Source organism: Capsicum annuum, chromosome 3 (genome assembly GCF_002878395.1).
Source record: "Capsicum annuum cultivar UCD-10X-F1 chromosome 3, UCD10Xv1.1, whole genome shotgun sequence".
NCBI lineage: Eukaryota > Viridiplantae > Streptophyta > Magnoliopsida > Solanales > Solanaceae > Capsicum > Capsicum annuum.
In genome coordinates, this window is record NC_061113.1 from 2,923,754 (window position 1) to 2,930,092 (window position 6,339).

The following is a 6,339-nucleotide window of genomic DNA, read 5'->3' on the forward strand; positions in this document are numbered from 1 at the left end:
TATATATATATATATATATATATATATATATATATATATATATATAAATCATGTAATTACATAAACCGAAGCTTGAGCAGTATCCCTAGACAAATTAGTTATAGATCACACCAAGATTGCCGAAACGAGCTAACTTATTACACATATACGCGACTTAAATTACTTGTCTAAAGCATATTATGTTATTAGTTTTAATATATTGTTTGTTTTGATTGTTACTTTAATTCTATTATATTGTATTATTAAATTTATTGTTATGTAACAATAAAAAATTTCACTTTACATAACAATCTATACGATTTTGCATTATTATCATATCGATAGGCTATGTCGCACACATTCTTTATTTTTGATGTCACTCACGTTATATTTTTAGTAGTACATAAATTTTAAAGAATTTGACATATACCTTTTACATTTTTGAAGAATCTAAATATCGTAATCACAAAATACAATATACAATCTATCTAAATTTGGTACTCATAGAACATTCAAATAAGCTCTTCCCCCAACCCACCTCCAAACCCCACGTCCCACCCCACCCCACCTCACTCCACCCCACCCCAAAATCTTTAGCCACTTTTAAAACCTCAAAAACCCTTCCATCCATTTCTTTTCTAATTTCTCCCAAACATAGAAAGAACAAAGAAAAAAAACATCATGAATTTCTTCAAACCCAAACAAACATCACCAACATCATCATCTTCATTGACACCCCCACACCAAAATCTCCAACAAACTTTCAAGAATCTTCAAACCCACTTCACTAATTTCCTTCAAACCACTATGCCCCAACTCAACCCCCTCAACACTTCACAAAATTCACCTCCATGGGCTAAAATTGATGTAAAAAAACAACCTTTATCTACTGAAACCATTGAAGAAAGGTTGGGTGGAGTACCTGTGTATGCGCTTAGTAATGCTTCTCAAGAATTCGTGTTGGTTTCAGGTGTTAAGACTGGAAAAGTCTTGGGTTGTTTTGCTTTAGTGAAGCTGATGCTGGAGCTCTTCTTAAACGGATGGAATCTATGGACCCTTCAATCCGAAACGGCTCTCGGGTTGTTCCTGTTGCTCTGAATAAGGTTACGTTTGTTGATATTTTTGTGTAATTCGGATGTGCTTATTGTATTATGTTTCAGCTATGCTGATAGGTGATGTTAGTGCAGGCAGAGGCGGAGCCAAGATTTTTAGTTTAGGAAAGCATTGTCTTGCTGTCCGTTTATATTAGTAGTCGTAGTATCGCCCCTATCTGTTGTTGTTCCTATTGCTCTGAATAATGTTAGCTTCATTCTGTTACTGTGTAATTCGGATGTGCTTGTTGTGTTATGTTTTAGCTATGGTTGATTAAATAGTGATAGGTGATGTTAGTACAGGCAGAGGTGGAGCTAGGATTTTTAGTCTAGGAGGGCGTGGTCTTGCTGTCTGTTTATATTAGTAGTCGTACTATAGCTCCTGTAGTTTCATTTCTCGGGTTGTTCCTGACTTCCTGTTGCTATGAATAAGGTTAGGTTATTGACTTTGTTGTGTAATTGGAATGTGCTTAATGTGTTATGTTTTAGCTGTGATTGATTGATAGTGTTAGGCAGCCGCAGAAGCAGAGCCAGGATTTTTAGTTTAGGAGGGTGCGGAGGACATAGTTTAGGATAGAAGGTTAGTAGGAACTAGGAAGCAAGGTGTTGTCTTGCTGTCCGTTCATATTAATGGTCATGGTATTGCCCTTGTAGTTTCTTGTCTGTGTTCTGTGTACCTCGATTATTGTGTTGTTTTCTAGTAGTGCCGTTCTGTTACTATCTGATGGTGTTTCCAGTTTTGTTAAATCTGTTGTTTCTTGTACTCCCGTTACTTTTCTTTGGGATTGCTTTGGATTGTTTTACTTGAGCTGAGATCTATCTTGAGGTGAATCTCAATTTTGAAGGTTAACTTCTTCATTCTCATTATTGTGTAATTCGGATGTTATTATTGTGTTGTGTTTTAGCTATGCTTGGTTAATCGTGATAGGTGAGCGGAACCAGAAGTTTTAGTTTAGGAGGGTGTTGTCTTGCTGTCCGTTTATATTAGTCATCTTAGTATTGCACTTGTAGTTTCTTGTCTTTCGATTTCTCTTACTATCTGTTGTTGTTCCCGTTGCTCTGAACAAGGTTAGCTTCATTTCTGTTAGTGTAATTGGAATGTGCTTGTTGTGTTATGGTTGATTAAATAGTGATAGGTGATGTACTGATGCTAGTATACGCTGAGGAGGAGCCATTTAGGATGAGGTTATCTTTCTGTCCATTTATATTAATAGTTGTAGTATTGCCCCTTTCTTGTCTTTCGATTTTTGTTACTATCTGTTGTTCCTTGTACCTGGATTATCGTGCTTTTTTGTTGTAGTTCTGTTCTTTTACAATCTGCTGCTGTTGTTACTGTTTTTGTTATTACCTGTTGTATCTTGTACTTCGGTTACTTCTTGTTTGGGGCTGCTTTGGATTGTCTTTTTCTCCTTGAGCTGAGGGTCTATCAGAAGCAGCCTCTCTACCTCTGGGGCTGCGTACATTCTAACCTTCCCAGGCCCCACTTTGTGGGACTACACTTGGTATGTTGTTGTTGTACAATTCTTTTTGCTTGCTGGGTTTAGGATCGGCTATTTATGCATATCAAATGAATATTTTAACATAAATATCCGCCCCTGTACATTTAGGATGGATGTAGAGTCTAAGGCATGAGTATCCAAAACCCGTAGCTTTGGCTCGGATCCTGTTTTGCATTAAACATATAAAAAAAAGTTCACTAAATAAGATACAATAGAATTGATTTTGAACCTAGCAAATATAATGAATAGTGGTAGAATCCCGAACTCGAACCCATAGAGTTCAAATCCTGATTTCGTCTTTGAGTTCAAGGACTAGTGCTGCGATAATAACAAGAATTTGTCAATGTAATGAATAATAATGCGAGGGTTGTAAAGAATGGAGGGGTTGTTATGCACAGATTACCTACTTGGTAATTCCTATCCGCCAGCACAGGTACCGGGTAATTCTGCCCAAATACTTAGACGAGTCACCTAGTGTTCTTTTGCCTCCTCTGGGACGTGAACTTTAGACTTCACAGTCCTCCCCCCACTTCATTGACCACTAGGCCACACCCTTTGGTTGAATTTTTTCTGTTATGTTAACTGTACTAAAACTTGTATCGAAGTAAACTTGACAAGCGTTTTAGTCAAAAGCTATTAGGGCGAGCACTGAGCTAGTAATCGTCTTTTAGAACTAATTTTCCATGGCTGATAGTTGGATTGCGAAAGAAAATTGTTTGTCAGTATAATTGATGGTCAATGATGCAGGTTTTCCAGCTCAAAGTTGATGGAGTTGCTTTCAGGTTGATACCAGAAGCATCTCAAGTAAAGAATGCAATGAAGGTGACTATCTAGTCATGCAAAATTTTATAATTTTTATTGATGAAGTCAATGTTAAGATTTTGTTTTGAAATTCTGTTGTGTAGACTGAGCGCGTGCTTAAATATATAAGAAAGTTGATAGAGTACTCATGTTGTCATAGTGGTATCACAAGAATTTGGTATTGTTTTGCTTGTCAACCTTCAAGAAGTGTTGTCTATACGTCAATCAGATTCTTTTGTTCTTAATAAAAAAGGGTTATTCACATCGGGGGTCCCAGCAATGTATTTTAGAAGACTATCATAACTTTCCGGGATGAGGTGTTACCAATTTTCTACTTGCTGAGCATAGTATTTACAATCATTCCAAAGTTTTTGGCCATCTAAGTTATGAAATGTACTTCATGGACAATAAGTAGTAGAAACGTTTGCTTCACACCAAAGCTGAATTTCCAGAAGAGGTTTTGTGCATGAAAATTTAAATTAATATGTTTAAATATTATTTTGTGCGCCATAACTTCTTGCTTCTATAACCTAAAGCTGATTCGTATTCTACTGCCTTTTTAACTAGGAAATAGAAAGGGCTGGAATGTCTGATGATAGCTTTTATGGTGTTCCAGTTTTTCAGGTATACATTCTCAGCTATAATCTGCATCCCAAAAGAACCAATCGACCTGAAAATTTTCCGTTCCATGCATTTGAAACAACTTTGCATTGCTCTTGTTTTCACCTTCTTGGATGATGTTACCCGGTTAAAAGTGTTCCTTCAACGCTTGTATAGCATGATACAAATTTAACTTTGGAACCATCATTAGTAGTCTGACCAATACTGAAGTTTTATGCCCGATGTTCTCTTCTTTCGTATAAGGACTTACATGTAGAAGGGTGGGGGAATTTTCCATCGACATATGGAGGTTTTCCATTGTTTCCCAGTTTGCTTAAATCTTATCGATTAAAAAACTTGGTGTCACATAATAGGTAAAAGTTATTTCGGTGTTAGCTTAGTTTGGAATAATGCCAACATGCACTCAAAAGTGTGACCTATAGGTCGCTGAAGTTGGAATAACGACTATGGAAGACCATGTCTCTAATCCTGCTGGCTAAGGCAAAAAGGTTATGTGATTTCTTCCCCATCTATCTAAGTTTCGGTGGGTAGAGTAATCCGATACCTTTACTGGTTAGGATCCAATGGAATTGTTGAGGTGCATGCAACTTGTTCCGGACACCACATTTTTTCAAAAAATAAAGAAATAAGCAGCATGCAATAGCTTAAATATTACATTCAGATAACTTCACAACAGATCTTGTATTATTAGATTCGAAGGTAATGTGAATTGTGGGCTGCCAATTTCATGTCACATGAAGGCTCTTTGTGCTTTTCGACCTCATAAATTCAAAATGGACATCTTACCCATCTGATTGATATTTATTTACAGTCGAGGAGCTTAGTTCTAAAAAGCCAAAAAAGAGATATCGGCCTGTTTTCTTCAGGAAGGTAAGCTAATTGTCCGGTGTTGGTATTCACAAATGCGATACAATGCTACATCACCCTTCTTGAAATTTTCTTTACTTGTACAGGAGGATCTTGAGAATTCACTAGTAAGAGCTTCTCAACAACAAGGGCGATTGAATCCTGCTTTGAAAGGAGATATTCAGGTACGTCTATTGGTATTTACTGTTTACTTATTGTTGGTGTCGTAGCTTCTGGAGGATATAATACAAGGAATGAAGATAAGAATCCTGAACCAGATATTTCCATATTACATTGCATCAAATTCTTGATGTCAATTTTTTTGCAGAACGTGTGTCATTCTCTTTAACTCGTTTTAACCTCTTATATTTTTGATAACCAAGAAAGCCTCGAGGGCCTGCTCGCACATGGTTCAAAACTTGATGGGTGATGAGCTCGCCCCTTTACCCTTCTCCATTTAAATACCGAACTTTTGTCTATAGCATGGTTCGAACTCGCGAAGTGTGACCCACACGTCACATGTTGCACTCTTATTTATGTTCACATCTTGCTTATTTTTCAATGAACATATTTTTGCAGGATACTTCGACATCAAAGTGGGACGACGTTGTGTTTGTTCCTTTGGGTTTCGATGTTTCAACAGATCCCTTCCAGAAGTAACAGAGATGTGCACTAGAAGACTAGGAATTAGTTGAACCTATATCAGACCACCTATATGTATTAGTATCATTTTTTATATCCTATAAGTATTTGTAGACTTTGACTATGCATTAGTCCTGTTATATATTATTATTAGAGAAGAATTATACTCTTTCAAGTCTTAATAGATTTTGGAGCTAGCGTTTTTGGAGGGTTTCATGTGTTAGACAAATTCTGCAGGAAATTGCATGTTCTCCAGGAAATTGCATGCCATAGATCCAAACAAGGGTGACTTGAGATATTTGATCCTAAATAAGAATGTCTTTGAAGAATATTTTTCCTTACTTTATAATATACTAAAAGTATCATTTTACCTCTGTACACCTCAAATATATTTTTAAACTTTCCATACTCATTTATCTCTCAAATTTATTTTTTATTATTTTTACTTTTTAATTTTTCTTTTACTTTTATTATTTTACTCTTTTTTTCACTTTTTTATTTTTTCCTTTAAATTTATTATTCTATTTTTTATTATTTTAAATTTTTATTTTTTTCTTTTAACTTTATTTTCATGTTTTAATTTATTTATCTCAACCTTTATTTTTTTTTATCTTTTTCTTTTTTCTCAATTATTATCTATTTCTTCATTTTTTTTATTTTTTTTAACTTATTTGCCTTTAACATTTATTTAGAGTTTTTTTTATTTCTCTTTTTTTTTTCCAAAAATTTACTCAGATATTCATCCTCATCGTTCCTCTTTTTCCCTCATTTCTCAAATACTCTCTCTTCATCCGATTTTTCTCAAAATCTTCAAACTCGATTACCAGAAACAAATGTATGTTGCTTCTGATGAAGAAATA

At 35.2% G+C, this 6,339-nt stretch overlaps 1 pseudogene; it reads left to right on the plus strand.

The window, feature by feature from the left end:
- Positions 1-567: 567 nt before the first annotated feature.
- Positions 568-5,691, plus strand: LOC107864392 (annotated as a pseudogene).
- Positions 5,692-6,339: the final 648 nt, after the last annotated feature.